This window comes from Empidonax traillii, unplaced genomic scaffold, assembly GCF_003031625.1.
Source record: "Empidonax traillii isolate 1590-97213 ecotype Southwest subspecies unplaced genomic scaffold, ASM303162v1 scaffold310:size1162954, whole genome shotgun sequence".
Lineage (NCBI taxonomy): Eukaryota > Metazoa > Chordata > Aves > Passeriformes > Tyrannidae > Empidonax > Empidonax traillii.
Window position 1 is genome coordinate 385,312 of NW_020955503.1, and position 25,827 is coordinate 411,138.

General features: G+C 41.5%; 1 protein-coding gene across 1 annotated transcript in view; it reads left to right on the forward strand.

Annotated features, from left to right (window-relative positions):
• The window catches only part of SPATA5 (spermatogenesis associated 5), a 165,981-nt gene that overhangs the window by 103,030 nt on the left and 37,124 nt on the right, over positions 1-25,827 (forward strand). The gene's annotated exons all lie outside the window — the stretch shown is intronic.

A 25,827-nucleotide genomic window follows, 5' to 3' on the forward strand; every position in this document is an offset into this window, starting at 1 on the left:
GAGATAGCCAGTGATTTAAAGGACAGAATGATTTGGAGGGAAGCTTGTCTTTAAAGGAAAAAGTTGTTGTTGTGATTGTAGAGAAACCTGAGACATGTAGTTATATAAGTTGCAAACGGCATCGAGCTCAGCTTACAGCAGAGCTGTGTGTGATGCTTCTGCCTCTCATATGACTGTAAATTAGGGTTACCTGTCAACAGGTTGTTATTCTGTCTGCCCTGTGACTGTTATGGAAGGAACGGGGCAAGGGAGGAAGTCAGCTTTGGTCATGACCCAAAATCTGGTGAAGATAGTGGAATGATTTTATTTGACTTTATTGTGCTTGAGGTCAGATCCTTGGAGTTTGAAAAAATCCAGGAGAGGAGAACAAATGCAGAGGCTTGAAAAGGAAAATCTTTTTCTGTTACTTGACTGAAACTGTGGGTTAATTCAGAGCAATAGTTTTAGCCCTGAATAAAGAGAAGTAATTTTGACATTTTTCATAAAAGAAAGCGTTGCTGTATAATCATAATATGAAAAACTTTGCGTCGTGCACGCCACTTTATCAGATTATGTTTAAATAATCTCAAGAGCAGCAGAGTAGCCAGACTAGGGATTCATCTAGTCCAATTTCCAGACTCAAGCAGTTGCCAAAAAGTAGATGCCTGGGAAAAAGAATGCAGGAATGACTTAAATTCCCAATTTACTCCTCCTTGAAGGTACAGAGCTCCAGCATGTTTATCAGGAATATCATCTACACTGATTTTTCTCTCCTGTGTATTGGAGTAATTGCATAAATATGCACAACCAAATGGTTTATTGACCAAGAGAGTTGCGAAATAAATAAACAAATAAGCAAACAAAACCAAGGGCAGTAAAGCTTTTCACTAAGGCTGTCAAAAATGTCATTGGACTGCACTGATACAGTTTTAGCATTTGCCCATAGAAATGCAAAGTCACAACCCGAAGTGATTGTTTTACAACTCTGCCTGTTTTTTTCATTCTGAGCATTGTCTTTGGCAATTTTGTTTTCAAATATTGTTGGATCAGCTCTATTAATAAAGGTGCCTGCAGGGTATTTGCAGCTAGTGAGGTGGTGTTCTGGGTACCGATCCAGCACTGAATAAGAAACTATTTGTTACCTTTTTGTGAGCAGCACTAACAAGTTTTAACATTAAAGCATTACGGTATCTGATTGCCTACAGGAAAGGGATATAATATTCACTTAGCAGCCAATGAATGAATGATTAAAATCTTAAAAGCATTTAATAAGATTGAAACACAGAGCAGGGCTGTTCTCTGGTGTAAAGTTACAGAAGAGGTTCACTGGGTCAGAGAGAGTATGGGAGATTGGATTTTTTTTGTTGTTGTTGAAAAAAATTGCAGTGTTACTTTTTCTGTCAAGTCGAGACAGCTCCGAGGGGAAAACCACAGACGAGTGATGGTATGTTAAAAACAGCACAAAACGAGAGAATTGGTTCCACACCTGTAATATGACCAAAAAAAAATGTCATTATTGTACAAAGATGTGCACAGAGCAGTCCTACCCTGACCATTAGTTAAAAACTCTCCTTCCAGCCTCCCATATATGCTTATACCCAGGTTCCCAGGACACTCAGAAGACTCTGTAGTCAGCAAGAAAGACAAGTGCTCCGGAAGCTGCTGTCCCCAAGTGCTTTGACAGGAAGGGTTTGTGACAGCAGGGCAAGACCGTTCCCATCCATCTCTTCCTCTGTGTGTCCTGGGTGTGAGACTGGGAATATTTCTCCCTGCTTAGCAAAACCGTGCCTGTGTAGTCCCAGAATTATCATATTATGGCCATAACAATTCAGGTGTTGTAAACAGAATCTGAGTTTAAGGTAATTACTCAGTTGAAACTGCAATTCAGAGGAGCTGGTTAAGCACAGGGACAGCCTGTGACAAGGCCTGCAGAGTGTGACAGCTGTCTGTGCTCGCTTGTTTATTGATAAACAGGCTGTTTGTTAATGACATCTGAGCACTTCAGTAGTTCAATATATATATATATATATATCTCCATTTCAGTCTGTAAAACCTGCATTTTGGAGTAGAGAAATTGGGATTGAGTGGAATAGGATGCTACCCAGCTCCCCAACCAGAGGAGGAGCATCCCTGCACTGGCATCCTGGTGGATGCGTCGACCAGGGTGTCTGAACAACCACGAGCTTTTCAGTCCATTTCTCTTTCCCAGGCTCCATAATTAACGTTGATTTTTCCACTTTAAGAAAATAGCTTACCGAGATAAAAATCTTAATCCTGTCGATAAAATAACAACAAGAAAAAGAAAAGGAAGGAAAGGAAAGGCTGGGCTAACCCAGAAGCCAGTGAGAGTTTGGAAGGATGTTTTTCCTTCCTTCTGCCTGTCTCCCCGGCCCTCACTCAGTGCAAGGACAGCATCATTGCTCTCCCTCTCCCCATCAGCATCGGTGGCGGCAGCCAGTCTGACCTGGAAAGGAGCCGAGGCTCCGGAGATCTCTCTTCAGACCCGGAAACGTCAGTAATTCCCTCCCTCATCCCACTCTGTTTATTCAGGGCGCCGAGTGCTTCACCTGATGACACTGTCGGGAGGCAGCCGGGGGGTTTTGTGCCTGTGGCTGGGCACTCGATGCTGGCTGTGCATCTGGCAGGGAGGGAAAAAAACTTCCAAGGCTTTTCTTTAAAGCACGGCACAAACCGGAGGAGGGCGGTGGAAGGTGCCTGGCGGGCTGAGGTTCTCTCCTGGGCTGCAGCTGCATCCTGGTGTTGGAGGAGCCTGAGCTCTCTTTATCCCACTATCCCTTATTCGTGAGTGGGATTTGGTACTGGATGTAGTGATGCAATGCCTCGTGCTTCAGGAATCCTTGGTAGGCATTGAGGCATCATTATACTTTTGTTGGGTCCTATGCAATTATTTCTGCAAAATCCTCTATTTACTTGGTAGATGGAAAAGCACAAGCTCAGCAAGTAATGACAAACTCTTAGTTACAAACCTGCACTTACAAACAAACGTTTTTCGTTTTGCTCCAACTTTGTTGGGAATATTCACAGTGATCCGGACTTCATTCTCAATAACTCTGTTTTAGAGTAAAATTAGCTAGTTTGTTTTGTTAATTGGCAAAGAATCTGCAACCAGGTTTTGGGAAGGCAAATGCACATACCCATATTGACATCAGATGACATCATTGGAAAACGGGGGGAAATAGTTTGAATATTGGTGAGGAACATAATTTCAGATGATGTGTGTGGGAGAGACTGTGGTGGAAAATGCCAATTAGGCAGAGTCTGGAATTGCAAAAGGATGATAGGGATGCCACGCAAATATGGTAAGAGGGTTGGGATTGGACCAGAGGGAGTAAAGAGTGTGATTTTTAGAGTGGTAAAAATTGAGTGCTTGTTGTGTGGAATAAGAGAGTCAGAGAACCCCAAAGAAGGAAGGATGGATGTGGATTTGAAGGACCTGAGCAGATGAGTTGGATGAGTCCAGAAGGACAGGTAGAGGATTGAAAGGAGAAGAAGAGGCTGGATGAGAAGAGGGAAACTGCAGCTAGGATAGAAATGCAAGAGGAAAGATTTATAGGTGTGATTCCTGATGGAAAATGGAAAGATGACGATATTATATTTAGATCTGTGGGAAGAAAATTTCCAGATTATATGTGGGAAAGAAGTAGAGGCAAGGAGAAGCACTGACTGAAAAGCTGGTAAAAATGGACTTGGTATTTTGGAAATTCTTTTTACTGAAGTTGGAGAAACAGAGCTAACTTATCTAGGAATGTGGGAAAACTAAAAGGGAAGTTGAACTTGCAGTGGAGGGCATCAGCCAGATCTCGAGATTTCCAGCACAGATGATCCATAGCACAAGAACAAGAGCAGAGGAAATGGGTGTTGGTCTGATGGGGAACATGCAGGTTGTGTGCCAGGTGTTTGCTTATCAAATTGTCAATGAATTTAGTGTTTCTTAATTCACTGCTTTAAAAAGTGTTGCTCTGAAAAAGCCTCAACCACGTTGTCCTGTTACAAAAAGTTATTCCTGTCCTAACATGCTGTAAGTTGGCAGGAGAAAGTGTGGCTGTTCCTGCACTGTCTGGAATTTGGACAGTTTTTGGCTGTAACCTCTCAAACAAAGGTAACAATAACAAGAAGTCATTGCTTTATTGTTTTTTTGGGCTTTTCTTTTTTTTTTTTTTTTCAACTATAAATTACAGGCTTCGGGTTGTACCGTCAGGAATTTAGAGCTGGAAGCAAATTTCTGCCACATTGTTCCATTTACGTTTTGGATCTTATTTGATGAGTAATAGAAAGAGCAGGCATTCAGAGTGAAGCAGGATCGAGTATCAGGAGAGATTTTTAGAATTCTGGAAGTCTATCTTCACTCATGTGCCGCTCAAGCCACTTGGGCTTTCAGTGGAGTTTGCATCCCCAGCTCTGATGGGGTTTCAGAGGTCCAGTCTGGTGCTGAAGTCCAAATCATCTGTCTTTGTCATAGAGCTAGAGTTGCTCTGTGAGAAATACATGATTGGTATGATTGCTCTCTGGCTTGTAAGAACTCAGGAACTGCCTGAGACCTAGGAGGATTAAAAAGCTGCACAAATACAAGACTAGAAGCAAAAAAAAAAAAAGAATGCTAAATCTGGCTTCTGACAAACCAGTAAGTCTGTTCTCCCCAGTTTCCACACCTGTGAATCTCTGATGTGCCTCGTTTCACAGAGATGTTAAAACATAAGCTGTTACTGTTAATATTACAGTATTTTGAAGATGTAGAGTAATAAAATATTATTCTTATCATCTGATCCTGTTCCGTACTGTCCCTCTTATAACATTTTTATGCATAATGTGGATGGTTGTAGCTGAGCGCAGTGGAGTTAACAGAAATACCATGGGAAAGGAAACAATTTGTTTGATTCCTGCATAGCCCTGACTGCAACGTTTACATTGTCTAATTTTGTTTCCCTGGTGGAGAAGCTTGTCTGATGGAAAACTAGAGAAGCTGTGGATGTCCCATCCCTGGAAGTGTTCAAGGCCAGGCTGGATGGGGCCCCGAGCCACATGAGGGGTATCCCTACCCATGGCAGAGGGGTTGGAACTAGATGATCTTTAAGGTCCCTTCCAACCCAGGGCTTTCTATAGTTCTGTGAAAATCAACTGGAAATCAGCCATTTGAGAAAGGCTCCACCCTCAGTTCCTTGTCAGTGCTCGACTTTCAAGGCAGTGGTACGTGGGGATGTTGGGTCTGGGGGCAGCGTGAGAAAGCAGAGCATCAAGAAGTCCTCAGGTATTTTCTACAAGTGCAAACTTTGGGGGGGTTACCTTTTTGCCTCCAGAGGAGGAGTGTTTCCAGTGGAAACATTTTCTGCTGCTTTTCTTTGTGTTTTGTGTGAAGCTACAAATGAAAGTTGAAATAATTACTTTTTTTTTTTTTTTTCTTGTTTCCTTATTTTTTTTTTCTTTTTTTGTCAGGGGTCTGGCTTTCACACTCCCTCCCTTTCCAAGTCCAGGCCTGCAGTCTGTCCTCTGCATATCTGATTCATTTTAGTTCCTCCAGGGATGTGTTTATGTAACCTTTTAATACCAAGGACCTGGGTGACCTCGGCGTAACACCATGAATCATATATGGGAAATGTAAAGTTAGCAAGCAGAAATGAAGTAAGTGTAGTTATGGTCAGAAAAGTAATTGTACAAATCTCATCTTAGCTAGCAGATAGACTTCCTGTGTATGTTTTGAGTTGTCTCTGCTGACTTTCCTGACAAAAAAATGAACCCACAGGGATCTTAATCGGCTCTCAAACCCCAAGCTGATTTTGCAGGCTGATAATTAGTGTGTTTCTGTAAGCGTATTTATATACATGATGAAAACAGACCATATCTAATTTAGATCCTATTGAGAGACACAAGACAGGGACATCCCACGGCGTGATTTCATTTATATTTATTTGCACAGATTTATAAAACTCATTAAGCGTGCATTCTGCACTCTGGACTCCTGACACATAAATCTACATGTGTATCACTAATTTATTATTATTATTTTATATAAAGGCCTGCTCAGCACATCTTAAATCAGAGCTGCACACCACCCACCAGTAAAACCAACAAGTCTGTAGCCACATAAATCTCTCCAGTCTCTGTCCATCTTCCCTTTGGAGTTCAGCCGCACTTTAAACACAAGCTGTGTGGCACATCCTGGATTGCAGGCACTCAAGAATGAGTTATTCCCAAAGCGATTTTTTTTTTGGAAATTGCTTTTCCTGAAAGGGCTCTTCTTTTTGTTTCTTCCCCCTTGCCCTCCAGCTGATGAAACTTTATTAGCAACTGTCCTGAAGGTGTCCCAGAAAATCGCCTGAGCTGGAGTCCTTCCTCTAGGTAATAAAGATATTTTATGTAATGTTATATCATTAATTCAGTATGATATGACTTCACTGTAGGTCAAACTCTCAAAAGTACTTTGCTCAGTCGTTTTTGGAGTGGAGAGCCTGACCTGTCACTGGAAATATGAAAGAATCACGTATTTGGGACTCACACTTTTAAAGCACCTTGAGAGATGTTGACATGTGATATGAAATTCAGACACACCTTCCCTAGCTGACTTAGCTACTCATGTTTTACGATTTATTCTGGTTAGACAAACTATGGTCATGGCTCCAAAGATCCCTGCTGGCTTTTTGGTGGAATGCTTTAGAGAAAACAGTGTTTTCTGCCTTTTTATATCTTCTAGTTCTCATATTTTCCCCCTGCCTTTGCCTCCCTCCAGGTGAGAAGTTCCCTTTCTTTGACATGGCTGTGCTGAACATTTCCTGCGTGTCACATTCCAATATCCAGTTGAATTTAAACTATTAATAAGTTGTTACTTTAATATGTAAACAGGTTTTTTTTAAATCAGAAATGAGGTCCTTAAAAAGATCCCAAACAAGGGGTCACAGAGCCAAATCCAGGCGAACAGAGAATTAGTGGGTTGTGATTAACTCACCCTCTGTACAAAGACAAATTTATTATTATTATCGTATGTCCAGCTTTACATTTTCCAACCTTTCCCTATACTTTTTAGGCTTTGCCAAAACTCAGCCAATTATTTTTGAATTTTTCGTGCTTTGCCAAAGCATTACTTTAAAAATGGGGGAGAGTGTGTACAAAAAGGTGCAGACAGAAGGAAAAATTTCTTGTAAAATTGTTGGTTTGGGGACACGACAAAGAAATATTTGGAGACTCCAAATATGTTTCTTCCTAATGACTTATTTCTTCCAGTTGGACAGCTTGGAATGAAAAAAACCTACTTAAATCTCTTGTCTGTCCTCACATAGCTTGGATTTATTTTATCTGTGCCTGATGCAATGCACATAGGCAAGATCACCAGTGTTCGGGACAAATGTCAATTAGGACAATTTCATCTACACACAGGAAGCTGCACAGCCAAGCAAAATGAGAGTGCAGGAAGATTGTTTCTCCTATGATGTTTTTAACTCTCAGGACTGTGGAGTTTCCCTGAGCAAACCAAATATACTTTTCCTTCTTTCTCCAAAATGAAATGCAAGGACGTGGAAAGATCTATGCAGCCTCCTGTGTTCGTTTATGGTGCCTTTCACTGTGAGTTTTTTATGTTAGAACTCCCCTATATCTTCCTGAGTCCTTCATTCTCAAATGCACACCCTGGAGAGATCTTAGAGCACTGTTAGATTTGCTGTTGTGGCTTGAAAAGGAGAGGAAGAGATTCTCAGAGTTGCAATCTTTAGTCTTTCCTTAGGTCTTGGTGCTTTAAGTCCTTTATTTTAAGGGTGTTTATTTACTGGCTTTTAAACATGGATTTTACTGAATGACGGTTCAATCTCCTTAGTTAAGAGAAAGCAGTAGCTTCCCTGAGCTCCTTCTGGTCTTCCAGGCTGCTGATTTATTCTGGAAACCAGAATGGCAACTGTGCATCTTGCTGGGAATCCAGACATTTTGGGGGAAAGAGCGTGGATTTATGTGTCTGACAAATAAAATGAGGACAGGCTCAGAGATTAAACTGTTAAAATGAAAAACCTGAGTGCAAAGGTAAAGATGTAACAGTTGTTAATTGTATTTACAAAGTAGAACTTGTTCTGTCCTCTATAATCTACATAGTATTCAAAACAGAGCCAACTCTGTTTTGCCAAACTTTTGTGGCTTCCAGGCGTCTTAAGATGTTCCCTTGTACACAGAGAGAGGTGATTGCTGAAGTTCATCATCGGTACAAAAGCAAGGGAAGCAACTGCTGTGTTTTGTCAGGTGATGTGAGGGGACATCATTGGTAATTGGCCAAAAGTACTTTCTCTCTCATGTTTGTTTATTTATTTTTTTGTTTGTTTGTTTGTTTCAGAGGAAGATAAAATCTTTCCCGTGTTGTGTTTCTTCTGCCATGGAGACGAATTTACATCTGGGTTTTTTTTGCAGATATCTGTACTGCCTTAAATGCTTGTTTTTCCACTTCATTTACGCACAGTTTTATGGCCAGAAACCAGTTTAAAATAGGATTCTTCAAGAAATAATTTCAGAACGTTTGATGTGTGTGAGACTTGGACTTTATGCAACGGAGAGTAAAATGTTTTGTTGAGATCTCTACCTGTTTGTTGGAACAGTTTTGTCACCACTGTCATTGTGCTTGTCCTTCACGTGGTGTCCACTCTTTCTCATTATCTTGGAGGCAACAGCACAGAAAGGGAATTCCTGCAACCCTCTGCCTTCCTTCTGGAGGTGACTGGGCTGGGAGTGGCAATAAGAGGGGAGGATGCACTAAGGAGCTGGCTCTCATTTAATTGACAGTATTTGCTTATATGAGTGATGGGGATAATTCTTATTTCCCTGACTTCTGAATGAAGCTCAGACTTTCAACTACCCCCCAGAAGTCTCTAGATTTTGTGTGATTAGCCTAATTTTGTGTAATGCCTTAATTTTGTGTTCTCTGATCACCTCTACGGGGATAAAATTCTTCCTACTCTATTGCACTGCAGTCATATCCATTTATTCTCCTTTGGAAGGCAGTATGTTTCCATCTCATAATTGTTGCTCATTATCTAGGCCCTGCTGCAGGAGGAACCTTGTGTTTCTGGGAAATATTTGGAGCCAGTTGGCAACTAAGGCACAGCAACATAGTGAGCAGGGAAAGGCCTGGCCTCACTTAGGCACGAGTGTGTGAGCCTACGTGTAACTGGAAACATTTGTTTTCCCTCTATTCGTGAAATTGGGAGAGGCTTATTGCCAAGAGAGGAGCATCAAACAACGTTGTAATGCCTTTTGATGTTTCTTCCTTGGTCTTAAATCATGCTCTGATGGTAATTATTTGGTGGGGTGGTTTTTTTTTTCTTTTCTTTTTTTTTAATCATTTAATGATTCGAGTGTATAAAATAATTTTCTTTGCCTGCACCAAAATATTGCAGACTGGTGAGATGCTACTTGAGGTTAGGGAGGCTGTGTGAAAGCCAGGGTTTTACACAAAAAAGTCAGTCAGTGACAAGCAGAACAAGTATCAGTACAAATTCTTTAGCAGCTTTAGGGTCTGTAGTACCAAATGTTGATAGGAGCTGGAAAGTGCTTTCAGTAGCTCCTAGAGAGCCAGAAGCCACCCAAGGCAGAAGGTGAAGAGGTGGCACAGGGTTTGTAAAGCTCAGGTAGCAAACACCTGCGCTCACTAAGTCGGTTTTATTCTGAATCTTCCAGTATTTCTTTCTTGACTCAAAGTAAAATTATATTCATTGCACTCGTGGACTTTCCTCGTCTATATTGTGATATGAAACATACCAAATAATTTCAAGTATTGCACCTATTTATTATCTACTGTTAAATTAGTGGTGGTGGTGTGGATGCCTCATCCCTGGAAGTGTCCAAGGCCAGGTTGGATGGGGCTCTGACCAACCTGGTCTAGTGGCAGATGTCCCTGCCCGTGGCAGGGGGGTTGGAGCTACATGGTATTTAAGGTTCTTTGCAACCCAAACCATTCTGTAATTCTGTGATTTTCTTCACAGTCATTTATTTGCACTTTTGTAGTTAATTAGAGGTTTAAAGGCATAAATAACTTTATTTAGGCATCTCTTTTAATGAAGAAATTAATTGCAACTTGACTGTCAGGGCTATGTGCAGTGATTATGATCATGACACAACTCTCTGACTTATCCTCCTCTTAAACAAGAAAAAAATGAAACCACTGGAATATTCTAAAGAGAGAAGGTTTCTTTAGGCTATGGTCTCACGTGCTGGTGCCGTTGCCTCTCACTCAATAGAGAGACAAAACCCATCAGCATTTTGTAGAAATCTTTCATCAAAGTGAGCGCATTCCTCAGGAATATTTTTGGGGTATAGCAAAATTATGGATTTTGTTTCTGAGGCAGTCTATCAAGGAAAACTGTTACCATCATTAATCAGTTTAGTATTTCAAGATCAAGTGTCTAGGTGCTCCTTTTGGCAGACATGTTATTTTACCTGCCCAGGGAGACTATGAATTTTGAGTGTTTCCTTTTTTTCAAAGCCTTCAGAATCTTCTCCCTGTTCTGAGAGGCTGCAAGAGAAGTGCCTCAAGTATAGCTAATTATTTACTTGCCTCATCAAAGGTAAGCAATACTTTTCCTTGGGGTGGCTGTGTGACTCACCATACTTATCTGTATCTGCTACCTTTCCCCTCGCTTGCTGTAACCTTTTAAATATTTTAGGCTCTGACATGCTTCCAGAGCTGTCAGCCAGAATGCCAGTTTTCTGGAAAAATGTATAAAATAAACCTTTAAAGAAGCCAAACACCCCCAAAACACTTGGGACGTAAACTGTGAAGGGACTTGCCTGTCATCTGTAGCCGTGGGCAGAATTGGGTATTCTCATAATAGTGTTAAAATGAATAAACTGTGATTATAAACTATATAAACTATGGCATCCTAAAACCCAACGGCATCTCTGGAGGCACCTTCTCCTTCAAGCAGACTAAGGACAGAATTGGATGGATTTAAAGATATCCCTGTACATGGGGGAACAGCAATGGGGTTCACGCAGTTGTGTGTTGTTTTAACACTGTGTGTTAACTCACGTAAAGGTAATACCTGTTAATAACCATCCCATGTCCCAGTTCAATGAACTCTATGGAGCCTCTTTCAATCAGCTAATTCTGAAATTGCTGTGCCTTCCCTGGCCAGGGAGGATGGCACAGACATGCCTTAGTGCAGCTGAACTCCTAGATGCTTTTTAGAATTATTATATGTGATCTACGTAGTGCTGTCTATATTTAAAGTTGTCCAACTCTTTGCCAAATGGTTCAGTTACAGGGATCTTTATGATTCTTTGACCTTTGGGACCACGGCTTACTTCAAGCTGTCCTCATGTCAACAAAAAACACTTGTGTTTTTCTCAGGAAAAAACAGGAAAATCCAATCTCTTACCTCTGTTGTGGAGTTTGCCCATACTGACACTGCTGGCATTTTTTGCTGTGGTTTGGCTTAGAACCTCTCTCACCCCTTGCACGCTGGAGGAGAGGCTTCAAATTGTCACGTGTGTAGCTTTTCTTACCTTTAAGAAAGGTCTGTCCAGATTTGGGCAGATTTTACTTCTCGTGAGCCTTGGAGTTTGGCAGCTCAGTCAAACACTTGCTGTTGGGTGTGAGCTATTCTGGCTTCGATTTTCTCACCCATGTCACTCAGAGGACTGAACTTTGAGAGTGGGGCACCCAGAGGTGTGGGAGAAGAATGGAGAGTGACAGCATCCCTGTAGCTGGGGATCAAGTGGCTGAACAAATTGGAGAGGAACGATGCAGGAGTGGATACTGGTGAAATCAAGCAGATGGATCTTGTAAGGGGTACTTTAAATGTCCCAGAGAATCCAGATTTCTCTGCACACTTATGAAATCAAAACAGAGCTGTGAAACCCAAAGGCACAGTATAATCTTCATTTTCCTCTGGTAAGTGGCCCACCTATAGACTGCTACTGCTTTATTAGTTCCAGTGGCAGATGTCTGGGCTGATACTTCACATAAAATTCTGTATTATTCCATAAGGTGGAGGGCTTTTCTGCTGTGCTTCCTTTTCTAAAATGCCAGATGAGAAAAATTCCCATCAATGTTGTTGTTTTCCCCAAAACAATGTTCATAATAGGAATAGTTTTCCTTTCTCATCATATAAAGCAAGTTGGGTAATTCTGGAAAATATTGACCTAGTTCTTTCATGTACAAAAACCAAAAAGGCAAAGAGAAAACCACAGAAATGAACAATACAGTTAATTCCACATGGATCTCCTTTTGTATTTTTTATACATAAAACAGCATTATGGGCAATAGTAAATAGACTTTTAATGAGCTGGGGAATGTAGCCTCAGGTATTTGGCTACCTTCCCAAGTCCTGCTTCTAATGCTGTGTCAAACTATACAGGGATAACCCTGTCATTGTATGTTGTGTGTAGGTGATAGTAGAGACTTCAGGCTAACATGTTTAGGCAGTAGGGAAGGTTGGGCATATTCCCTGGAGGAGTTCTGCTTATCAGAGGAATTTAAAGAATAGGCATTGTTACTCTGTTCATCTTTCGGATTAGTTTTCGTTTATGGTTACATAGATCAGGTCTTCTGTGCCAAACTGCTGGGCTTTCTTTTATGAACTTCTGTGCTAAGAGACAAACTGTGCTAATGGGGAATAACTTGAAACAATTTATTTCTTTTCCAGTAAAATATTAGCAAATAGTTTTCATGCCCCCCCCCCCCAAAAAAAAATTATCAAGAATAATTCCTAAAATTTTCTGACCTTGGCTGGCCTGGATAGAAAAAGGGAACTTTTGATGATGCTCACGTGGTAAAAAAAATATTATCAGCTCTTCCTATGAATCATCAACATTTTTAATTGGTTTCTTCTAAAAGAAATGAGGGGTTTCTTTACTAGCCAGTTAGAGGTTTTATGAGTTACCTAGTTCATGGGGAGACATACTTGGGTTTGGAAATGCTCCTCCTGTGCTTGCTGGGTACTGTAGCCGCCTGCATCCCACGGGACAAAGCCCAACCAGGATGCTTGTGGAACACATTTCCAGCAAAGTTTAGGGTATCTTAACAGAAACTCCAAGGAGACACAGTATAACCATTTTTGGGAGTTGAACTTGCTTTTCTGAGGCAAAAGGTCTCAGCCTAAGTTTTTCCTAGAAAATGAAGGGATGCAAAAGTCTGGGCAGCTCTAGCTCCTGGTGTTTGTTCCCATTCACCGTCAAACTGCAGTGCTGATTATGGCAGACCCTTTCAAGAACCGTTTGTGTGCATGAATCCTGTTGGCATCTTTGGCTCTTTTGGAATATCTTAATGGAAAATATTCCCTCTTTCTTCATTTTGGCTTTTTCAGTTCTCTGCTTGTGCTCCTGTTTTTCCCACTTTTCTCTCATTTCTTTCTCCATGCTCTGGCTCCAGCTCCAGGTGCTGGTTTCTTCTGTGGTAGATACAGTTAGTGCTGGTTTAGATTTTTGCTGCAGTTCTTCTCTAAGGAAGCTCTTTAACCTGGGCTTTAATTCCCTGGGGCAGAACAGAGGCCTCTGTAATCCTTGTGTGTTGATCGAAGTGACTTAGAGATAATTTCCGAAATCTGGAATTCCCTGCTGGCTAGGAGGACTCGGTGACTGGATAATGAGTAAGATTCAAGCACCCGAGTTTCAGGATTTTGAGGTTATATAAGCTTGCTGATTCATGTGATGGAAAAGCCAGTGGCCACTGTTTCGTTTCTGGGACCAGCCTCTGTTGCTGTAAAATATTAGCAGAGTGCCAGGAGATGACAGAGGAGCTACACTGGTAGCAGGAGGGGGCTCTAGTGACTCAATCAGTGTGAGTGTACATTGTTAGAGTGATTCTCCCTTTGGTAGACTCATCAGTGAAGATTTTGGAAGGGTAATTGAAGAGTACTATGAATAATAATCCGAAGCAAGCCCTCTAAAAAGATATCTCTAATTCACAGAACTGAGCAGTCAGCACTGCAGCTGAGCTCGATGCATAAAAACACAGTGTGTGATATATAAACTATGTGCATTATTAAATCTCATTAAAACGGTGGCTGCTGTAGAAAAAGAGATTCTGTCTTCAAAAAAAATGTGCATGATCCATTTTCCTACTGGAAGAGCAAAAATCATCGTGATTAGCAGCTACTTTTCTACTTTATACATTTATAAATGTTGCCTGAGTGATATTCTCTCATCAGTTATAAACGGTATTTGAATAGCTTTTTTCTGAATTAATTCTCAGGTTTTTAGAGCGTCCTGTTAAATCAAACCCTTGTGTGGAGAGATTTTTTAAAAGTGGAGTGGGCATTTTAAGAGTGTTAGAAAACAGCATTTGGAAGTCTGCTCAGGTCTTCAACTCCCCGGTTTTCTCTAAATATTTTACAGCTGTTTGTCGCCTCTCGTAGCTGATTTTCATTAGTTTTATTGCTCCAGTCCATTCCTGCCAAGTTTGCTGTAGAGTCTGGTGTGTGGAGGGTGGATTTGCAGGCAGTGAGTCTGTGCAAGGGCCCCGAACGTCCAGTTCCTTGCAATGGCTCCTGATGGGATCAACCGCTCGTTAAACTCCCCGAGGAGCACCGTGGAATGAGCTGGATCCCCGCTGCCCTGCAAATAATATATTGTAATTAACGTAAAATGACTCACGGAGAATAATTGTCTTTGATAATCATACCATTATTTAACAATAATTCCTGTGGGTTTACTTTTAAGTAACTTCATGTGAGGAGTGTACGTGCCCACAGGTACTGTTTAAAAGCTAGTTGGGTAATTAAACATTTTTACTGTAATTACAGCTGCTTCACTGTCATAAGGAAGAAAACTTGGAGAAAAAAAAACAACAGGAAATACGTAATTGAAAAAAAAAATAATTATCTTTTGGAATATTCCAGTAGTCTGGCTTAATTTAAAAAGAAAATACGAATAGGAAGTTAAAGGAACTGTCTCTGATATGACTTACAATGTGTTCAAGTTTCATTTCAGCAGTACGAATAGTAACATTAGCTGCATTACGATAATTCATCACCCATTTACTGTGTAGTGGTTAATAGAAATTCAGAAGATTTTTCATTTTATTCCATGTTAGTGAAGTCATAGTTCAAAAACAAGTGAGAAATCGTCCTTCCTTTTGATCAATTTAGCAAAGTTTTGAGATGATTATTGTAAAGATGGTGGGGAAATCTTTTTCTTACCGTTTTACTTGGAATGAAGTAGATTTTGCCCATGGATCAGAACTGTTTTCTGCTCACTTTGTGTACATTTCTGCCTGAGTCATTCTCTAAGCAGTAGTGTTTATATTACATTATAACAGTCTCAAATCCAGTTCTTGGAAAATGGGTTATTTAGGGCACTTCCAGTCTGAGCTCATGAAAGAAAGCTGAATAATTGAGTCAAGGACCCATCTCCTCGTAGATCTCCATAGGCAGATACATCAGTGTGGTCTTCTGTCAAATTAAACTGTTTTCATTTTGAATTCACTTGGGAGGGATGTGCCTGTTATCCTTTTCTCCTCCAGTCATTTTTCTGTTGTACTGGCACAGATAGGGAAGGTGGGGATTTGCCTTGTTGCTGTTCAGCCTGGCTGGGAAGGTGTGTGGATGGATACAGAACTCCTCCTCCTGGGCAGGAGGAGGGAAATGGATGCTTCGTGATGAAATCCAGACCATTTATAAACAGGTGAAGCCTGGCGCTCAAGAGGACACTTCAGAGTTCCCTGAACTTCTGCTGAGAAGTGTTTCCTTCTCTTTGGTTGGAACTTTTGGCAGGTGGAGGGCCAGGACCAGGGATGCTCACCCAGCACAGCTCTGTAGTTATGGCTTCTGTCCATTGTAGCACTGCACTGATGTAAGGAAATAAAATTTGAAGTCCTATGCAACAGGAGCAGACTCTGCATTGTGTACAAGAAATTTGAGGATTTTTCTGGAAGCATTTTCTGTGAGCAGAGTGGGGTGAAAAGCAGTGTTAACTCTGAGATAATTTCCACTCCCTACCCCGCTCCCAAAAGCTCTTGTCTGGATGTTTGCGCTCTCAGAGGGGCCAAAAGCTGTCACGTCGCTTAATGAATCTTCCAGGAATTCTGGAACCCTGTGAGTTATGAAACACCCATGTAGGTGTACCAGAAGTGAGTATAAAATCTGCAGAGATTTTGGTCCTGCTGTTGCAGGGGGCTGTGCTGAAGGAGTCTCCAGTGCAGACCCCAGCACCCATCTGTGTTGGTTATTGTGGTCTAGCATTTCTTTGATTCACTCACCTCTGGCTGCTGGCAGTTTTGGATCTGCCATTTAAGAATTGGAGGTTTCTGAGCTTTTAAACTGCCTTCTCTGTTATACAAGTATTGTTTTTGAAACGTCAGGCTTTGAAAAAGAGATGGTAAGCCAAGCTTGTTTGCAAAGGGAGATTTGAATCACGCATCAACAACTGAATTTTAACTTGCCTTGAGCAGATGAGGAGTCATAGCTGCGTCAAAATCTGACAGTCATAATCCCCAGCTCTGTCCAGGGAGCAATTTATTTCCACTCACATTTTAATTATCTTAATTTTTGTGCTTAAAACAGGGTTTGATTCATTGGCAACACCATTTGTGATCATGTTGTTGGTCCTCATCATGGGAAGAGCTCAATTTCTTGGCACAGCTTTCCCATAGACTAATTTTTACATGCCTATGCTATTGGTACAAAAAGATTATATCTCTGCATCCCCCCAAAGAATCTGAAACTCCGATTTTTCTATCAGAGCAACTTGAGTGAAATGAAATTCTGTTTCCTCCTGCATATTCTGGCCTTCAACCAAAGCATGGCCCTATGGATTCAGAAACCTGAAGAATGAATACAAGTATAATTTTGAAAGCTAAATAATATGTGGGGAGGAACTTCAGTAGCTGTGAAACTCTTAGTGTTGGAAATGTACCTACTAGTGTGAAGTAGGATTTTTTTTTTTTTTCCTTAGATTCCTTTGGTAAATCCTAACCCTAGAGCTCAAGACTTGTCTGCATTCAAGGGGCAACTGTTCCTATTTCCTCTTGGTTAGAGGGCAGCTTTGAGTACTGATGGCCCTGTTGAAGGAAGCTAGAGTAATTTAAATTTCAAACGTCTCCATGGAGTTGCTGCGATTTGCAAATGCTTCGGGAAGTCCAGATCAATGGAAAGTAGAAATGGGTGTTTCCTTACGAGCCAAATTGCCCTTGGGCAGCACCAAGCTTTGGGCACATTATTCCTGAACTGCATCCTGAACTGTGCCCTTGTCTGTCTTAAGTGATATATCAGAAGGAGTAATCAAATAGTTATGTTAAATTGACTGCAGTTCGAATATAAAGGGTAATTAGAGCCCAAGATAAAGCCAGTATTTCAAAGTGACTCCCAAGCAGGTCCCTTAAGCTTCCAGGATCAAAAGACTGCTAAACTGTGGGAAGACCTTAGCGTGAACACTGAAGATATTTCCTCTTTCCACCCTGCGAATGAGCAATAACTCACCGTTGGAGTTTGGTAGGAAGAACACAATGTTTCTTTTAAAGGATGGTGCAATCGAGTGTTTTTTCTCCTTACCTAATACATTACAGTTCCCTGGTTCTGGAGTGGGATTCTGTGGCGCTGGCAACAAAAAGGATGGGACTGCAATGGCTTCTTACTCTGTTAGGTGAGAAAATGTACAGCTCGGGTACGGCAGGAACTTGAGTAGTTATGTTTTGAAATTGCTTCTGGTTTCCAAAATTCGCATTCTGTAAGGAAGGGAGGCTTGTTTGATTATAAAGCTCACACCTATTTGGACACCTGGAAACTGAAGAAGAGTAAACCTCCCACAACACTTGCAAGCTTAGCTGAAGAAAAAAAATTCACCTCAGGAGCTCAGCGTGGTTTCTTTTGGTCCTTTCTGCCTGACAACTTCGCAGCTGGCACATAAATGCAGCTTTCCAGACAGCCAAGTATTAATAAATCATAGTGGGTTTATATATGTAAAAATTGTTGGGATTATGCAAATTAACTGTTCAAACATATCCTTTCGGGGGGAAAACCCGATTTCTGTAAATTACAGTACAAGTAAATGGAGTCTAATAAGAGAAAAGATGCATTGCTGGTCGTATCAAAGAAGCACAAACAAGTGTTAAAAGGGTGATATGAGAAGACTTTACCAGCATGTGTTTATACACTGCAGGAGACCAACCGAGGAAATAAACCAAACATTTATAACAGAAAGGGAAGGAAATAAGCAATGATAATACTAAACAGCCAAGCAGTGCAATGATCTGTCAGTCTTGGAAAATAAATGACCTATAAGTAGATCATCATAGAGCTTACAGTGTAAAAGGGAAGGACTTGATACAAAAGCTAAACAGAGAGAAAGCTATCAGTGAATACAGCCCCAGACAATGGAGAAAGCCATTCGTAAAGGAAGCTCAGTTTTTAAGGTATGGAGTCATTAGAAAAGTGTAATTAGGGAGAATAGATGAAAAGGAAAGAAAGGAAGAAGATAAATTAAAAATGGCCTGAACTACTACTAATGTAGTGCTGTAGTAATTTATGTGATGCTGTCCTTTTTTTATTGGTGGAAAAGTCTTCTCCTGTGCTGTTTCAGGCAGAATAAAGAGATGAGTTGAAGCTCAGTAGAACAGATTGTATGCTGACCGAATTTAATCTGCCTGTAACTCAACCGTTATTTGAAACACCTCCCCCAGTGTTTTATAACCTGGATTATACTCATAGATTTAGAGATATTATTTGAAACTGCCCATCGACAGGGGATGTTGAGAGAAGTAATTGCTTCATCAAGGCTTTAGGTAAAGGTGCAGCTTTCTTGATTGAATTACACGTTTACAAGATGAACATTCTTTTATGTGACAAGTAGAGGTGCATACTTCTGCTGTTTGGAGCCACTGTAAGTTTAAGTGGGAAACAGTGGGAGATAAAACTTTCTACCCACTTAATTTTTATGTTACTTAAAATCCACAGCTGGGTTGTTTTCCAGGTAACGTCGATCCAGCAGACACTCATGGACAAAAGAAAGGCAGGGGGGGAAAGTTCATTTAAAAACCAAATAGACCTAATGAGAACCACAGTAATTTTCAGCTCTGATAATGTGATACAAAAGCATGGTAGATGCAAAACAGGCATCTTCACATTGCATGGCAATAAGATGGGAACAAACAGGGTGTCCAGAAAAAAAAACAGTGTACTGCATCAACAAGACAGCAGCTGCATTTGCCAGCATGAAGATTTAGGTGCTGATAATCCACAATTTAAAACTGATTTAGGAGTCTTCCACAGAAATTCTGTTTCTGCCTTAACAACTGGATGTGAAAGCTGGAAATCCACCAAAGGTACAGACAGACGTCTAAAAGCTCTTGAAATTAAATGCCTTGGGGAAATAGTAGGTATTAAATGGAATGAATTTATAACAAATACTGAGATTCGTCAGGGAGGTGAACAAGACTTAATCTCCTAAATTATCCAGAAATGAGGATGGAAATATCTAGGATATGTGGTAAGAATGAAGCCAGATCTGATGGCAGACTGTCTGCCATGGCAGGAATGCCTTTGGGCTGACTGTAGAACATGTAAAAGGGGCTGACCAAAATGATTTCTCCATTGAAAAGTGCTTAGAGCTGGAAACGTTATGGGTGACTTCACAAAGAGGGGGACAGTTGGACAACAATCAGCACAGTCCTGCATATGTTTGAGGGAACTCTTGGCAGCGTAGGGAAAAATTGTGAGTTTGGTGTTACCAAAGGTTTTCATCTAATATTTCATGTCTATTAGGGGCTGTAAACACTTGGCAGACCTGCAAAATGATTTCAGGAGTTTTATCAGCACTGGAAAGGACGTATTTTAATCCACAGTCTAAGCTCTGTCCGTCGCTTGCAACCGGCAGCTGCAGTTAGCGCTGCAATTTATGTAAACTCAGCACCACCCACAAGTTTCTAAGATCAACACACAAAGTGGTTTCTGCTGGTATGAGGGAGAAAACCACCAGGTTGTCTTCCTGCATCTGGGTGGAGGAAGTCGGTGATTGTCTGCTTGCAATAATAAGGGAAGGCATGTTTGCTGGGGCCTTGTCTTCAAGCGGAGTGTCTTGGCTTCTGACCCAGCCAGTGCACTGCTGTTCTTAATTAGCCATGTCTTGACTATCTCAATATCTTGGCATGTAGCTATCTGGGGTTTTGGAGTCAGGCATGCAGTTCTTCAGTGTTAATCTGCACTTTCTCAGTCTCTGGAGCTGTGTCACCTGAACTGTTACATCAGTGGTGTCCTCAGTGACCACAGCTGGCTGTTCCCAAAAAGTTGAGATTTGATGGCCTGAACGGAGGCATCCTGTGCTCTTTGTTCTGCTCAGCAGGCTCCTGCCTGGCCACCAGCTACCCCTTGGCAGGGAGAAAGCCTCCTTGGTGACCCCTTGGGGTGATCTAAGATGCCTTATTCAGTCTCAGATGGTCTTAGGACCTGTGTTGTACTCCCTCTTTGTTAGTTATGAAGGGGCAGGAGGGCTGTGTCTCCCAAAATCCCAGGATTTGTTTGGTTCAATCCCTGTCTGTTTGGACTGTAAGTCTCAAGATAGATTTTTTTTTTAAAAGGCAGAACCACCTTGGTTTCCCATCTCAAGTAAAGTGAGTGATATTTATTGTATCATGACTTTATTCTCTCTACGAGTTGAATGACTTTAACTTACAGTTATTGTGATGAGCATCTACTTTATTGCTTAAAATGGTCTTCCAGAGCCACAGTAGTAAAATAAGATCTCTCAAATAATGAAAACCAGAAATTATTTTTTTTTTCTGCCACAGCTTTGGCAGTAATGACGGAAAGTCATTGATTTCCTTTTGAAACTGTTTCTGAATTGTTTCCTTGATGTTGCCTACCTCTCTGCTGATCTCTTCTTTCTTTAGAAGCAGCTGCTTTCTCATGCATGGTTTGTTCCAGGAGCATTTCTTTTACACTTTGTTTATCTGTAGTTTGTTAGACAGGTCTGTAGAGTTTGGTCACAAGCCAGGAGAAGTCATGAAGATTTTTGTGGTAGGGTAGTTACTGAAGTAACCAGGTGCAAGGAATACAGAAACTGATATGGCAGAAGGTTGTATAAAATGATCGTGCGGCTTTACAAATGCATCTTCTTGTCTGCAGCACATTTTTTACTTCTCCTTGTCACACACTGAAGTATTCGGTCTTGAGAAGTGTTAAGAGCATGTCCTGTTAATGAATCCTAGGCAAATAGAAAGTAGGAGATGAAAAGCTGTTACAGCGCAGGTCCTGTTGGAGCTGACCTGCTGTCAATTTTCGTCATTTGAGGTTAAGTCGTCTCTCTGAAAAGCATCTCATCCCATGCTGGTAATTTAATCAGTCAGAGCACTGGTAATATAAAGATATAGGCTATGTATGGAAAATAATGTATTATGTGGTAGATCATTGTTGCAGTGTTCGAAAGCTTCTGAGGAGAATTATACTGTTTTGGCAGGAGTTCAAAATTCTCTTTCCTACAAGGAACAGGTTCGGTGGTTTGTTTTTTCTCTAACATGTCATTTTGAGGTTACATGGTAACATCTGTCAGAGCTATGCTAACCTCTGTCATCCAGCTGTTATAATTGCGGTATTTTCCTTCCTTTTCCTTCTCTTTCCTCTCCTTTCTGCTTTCCCTTTCTCCTCCCTCAGAAAAAACCTAAAAAAAAAGAAGGTAAAAAAAAAAATAACCCGACAACGAAAACCACCTCCTTTTATACTGAAACTTCAGGTGGAATGAAGTGGTTATAAAAGCATCTGTCAACACAGGAACGGTTTGCCAAGCCAAGTATTTGGGTTGGAAGTCATGCCTTCCCAACTGCTTGAAAACAGGAAGTATCTCTGTTAAGTGATGGATAGCTCTACTTTGCTGAGAGGAAGAAAAGGCTTTTTTTTTCTTTTTTTTTCTTTTTTTTTTTTTTTAAACTTTCTTTCTTTCTTTGCCTCTGGGCCAATAAATGAGTTCTGCAGTTGTTCCATGTATGTAAAGAAAGGCTCCTATAGAAATGTGTGTTTGGGTGCACACATCTGTGTGTATGTGTATATGTGTGTGTGTGTGTGTGTGAATATGTAAGCTTTAAAAAAAAACCAACCCAAAACCAACAATACACTTTGTACATGATCAGTCCCTGTCAGAAGCCAGCCCAGGCACATCTTATCCCAGTGATTCCTGTAAAGCTCTCAAAATCTGTCAGAAACAGCCTGCAGGATTGCAACGGCTCCAGGGTGATTAATTGCCAAAAGAGGCTGGTTCCAGGTTCTATTACATGTAATTGTTATCTTTTCTAAAGGGGTTCTTTTATTAAACCCCCACTCCCCCCCCCCCCGCCTTCCAAAAAAAAAAAAAGGGAAGAAAAAAAAAAAAAGCTGACATTCCTGAGGTTTTGCACCTCTTAGACAGGACTCTCTTATGTAAACATACCCCGAAGAGGGTGTGTTGTGTTGTTTATTAGCTGATGATAGATTTTCCCCCCCCCTTCACTTAATTTTAACTTTGCTAAAAATCATTTTATTAGAAATGAAGGAGGAAGAGCTGCATGGCATTCAGGGAAGAGAGTGTGTTCCAATATCTTCTCCGCATCAAAACCTCTCTGCGAGAGCGAGCAAGTGGCAAAGGACTAGATCGCTCCTGCTCCTTATTAAATTGCAGAAAAACAGCCAAAAATTGGGACGTTCTCTGTCCCTTGCCACTGGAGTAAGACTGCTCAGATTGGACATGGGGAGAGGACAAGATCTTGTCCTGAAATCCTCTTTGGAAAGGAAGTTTAAAGTGCGGCTTTAAAACGTGCGGTTCAGTGTCCTGAAAGTCCGGGCAGATTGTGAGGAATCTGCTATAAATTGCTTTTCTGAGACAATATTGACGAAGCGGGGGGGGGGCTGATTCCCTGTAGGTGCCTCCTTGGGTTTGAATGTAATTTGGAGCTGAATTTTTCGTGGTGCCAAAGCGGGATTGTATCAGTGGGGTTGCTTGGATTTGCGCTGCTTTTTACTGCATTGAACATGGGCCGTGTTACTGACAGGTTTAGACTTTTATAGATGGAGGCTTTGGGCAAAGCTTGGCTCCCAGTGAGCACTGTAGTAATTTGTGCCAACTGGCCAATTTAACTGTTTAAAATATCAGATGGGGGGGAAAAAAAAAAAAAAAAGGCACGGAGATACTGGTTCTGCAGCTGCGGAGTATCTGCCTGCAGATGTTTCTGCCAAGAGAAGGGATTGAAACTTGGTTTCTTGAGATATTTTAATCCTATCTGAACAAAACCACATAAAAAACGTGCTCTGCTATTGTCTGCATGGGCCAAGGAGCACATTGTTCCTCACAGATTGTGTTTGCACGGTGTCACTGCTGCAGCGAAACAAGTCTCCTCAAGTCTCCTTTCTCCGCGATTCCCCGTGAATTCGCTGTATTAATCAAGCTCTGTCAGTGGCAGGGTGGTGATGTACAGCAGTGGGGACACTGCAGTTACCCTGATTGAAAAAGATGAGAATGTTTTGTTGTGTCCAGCTTTGTGCAGTTTTGGAAAGGCAAACCTGGCCTTCTGTAGAGGTTTTTGAGGCTCAGTGTGCTTTCACATCAACTCCGGAAATTTTTGCTTTCTTGGAGCACTCCAAGCACTGCCTGTTTATAAGTTAGTTATTTAAGTAATACTCATACCTGTTTAAAATCACCACCCTTAGTGGAAATGACTGATTTGCTGTGAAACACGCAGAAGCAGGGTATGTCGTTCATGCAGGTGACACCAGTGCTTTCTATTGATTTAAGGCAGTTCTTTTCCTGGGTTTCTTTTTATAAGGAAAGATGAATTTGTTATTTTTCTGCATACTGGCACTATAGATTTGCTACAATAACTAAGATACTGATCTGTAGTTGTTAGTTCCTGTTGGTAGCCAGCGAAGAGAGCAGTTCCAGAAGATAGATTGAATTACACAGAAAAATTTTCCCTCTGTTGATGGAACAAACTGGGAACAGGTAAAAGTTAGTGATCGAAGGGAAAAGATTAACTAATAGTGTAGGCACGGAGGATAAGCAAAGGGAGTAGATGCTACACAAGTAGGGGCATCTGACTGCTAAGCAGTGAGGGACAGATCAGTCACGTCCTTATTTTTGAGATGCTTCACTCTTTGTATCGCTTCATCTTGGCTCGGTCTGGGATCACATCGACTGTCTCCCTTGTTGAAGTTGGTTTACTGTTTGCCAGCGTATCAAACCATCTCTGCTTTTAATTAGTGCTTCTGGTTGCTGCCTGAGTAAAAGGTTCCTGCTGTGCTGCCACTCAGTAGCACACATTCTTCCTGAACACCTGCTGTCAAACCTATCATGTCCCTTCTTGTCAACTTGCACAATGCTTCGGGTCTTGAGCAAGACTGACAGGATGGAAGGGTTGTGTGGCCTGACTTTTGGAGATCTATGTGGAAAGCGAACCCTTTGCGTAGGGATTGATAATAGGAGACCACAGCATTTTCTAGGGGCTAGTTTCCCCTAATATTTCATGACGTTCTGTTAGTGAATGCAGTTTTATGAGGTGGTGGATATACCGTAGGGTACGGAACCAAGCTGCTCCACCCTGAGAGGAACCGTAGATGTTGTGTAACGACAACAGAGCGTAATCTGCACAAATCTTGGGAGAAGTACAAGGGGTGGTGACCAGGAAAAAAAAAAAGTCATCAAAGAGGGGAACTGCTTAGAGATGTTGGCATGTGCTGACGGCGGTGACAGACGTTGGCACAGAAGGAAGAAGGTGGGGAGGTGGAAGAGTGTGAGGAAAGGGGCTCTTGGCAAGAACAAAGCAGTATCGCTTGACTCGGGAGCCTGTAATTACAAGACTCCAGCCTTGTGACACAGTGAATAAGCGTGTCACCTGGAACACAGGAATTCGGCTTGCCTCCCGAGGCAGCTCCTGCCAGGTGGAGGGGGGATAAACCCTCATGGAACAGTAAAATTTAGCTCTTTGCTGGACTGCGGTTTTTAAGCCCTTAATAGTGACACTCCGATGTGTCTTTTCCCCCTCAGCACCTTCTAATTTTGGTAATTAATCCATGGCTGCAAAAAGCCTCCACCAGCCTGTGTAGCAAACAGGATGGATGAGCTTCCTGTACTTGAAATTTGCAAAGATCCTAAAATGCCAAGCGTTTCCTGATGTGTTGGGCTGGGAGCATGACCTGCTCTGGCACAGAGCGAGAACGAAAATACCAGGCAACAACCAGGTGAGCCTCAAAAGCGTAGGAGAAGCACCTTTATGGGAGCTGACTTCACTCCTGCCAGAGATAAATGATGGCACGGGAAGGCCTCAACGCTTCCCACACTTGAAATGCATCTGCCCTGACATGTGGGCAAAACCATGGAAAGCATCTCACAGTTATTGCTTGCACAGACTACAGGAAGGCTGTGGCTGGGTGGTGAGGCCCTGGCACAGATTGCCCAGGGAAGTTGTGGGTGCCCCATCCCTGGAGGTGCCGAGGCCGGGTTGGATGGAGTTCTGAGCACCCTGGTCTAGTGGAAGGTGTCCCTTGCTCATGGCAGGGGGGTTGGAGTTGGGTGATCTTTAAGGTGCTTTCCAACCCAGGCCATTCTCTGATTCTGTTCATTCTGTGACTTTGAAATGCTTTAGAAATGTTCAGATACTGTGATGGTGAAAGTAAAATAACTTTGCATTACCTAGTGAGGTTACAAGATAGAGAGCATCTCTTGTAGTGTAGTGGGACTCTGTGTAAGTAGGGGCCCCAAAGAGGATTCATAAATAACAATTGTTAATTTAAGTTGGAAGGATTTAGTTACAAATTAGCTATTTCCAGTCCTCTCATTTTCACCTGTGGTCTAATCCCAACAGACTGCAAAGGCAAAATTAAACTTTTAGTTCCACTTTCTAGGTTCTACATTAAAAGCAATGTACTTACTCGAAAGGAAAGTAGTATAAAAATCTGTTTCTACTTGTGAAGATTG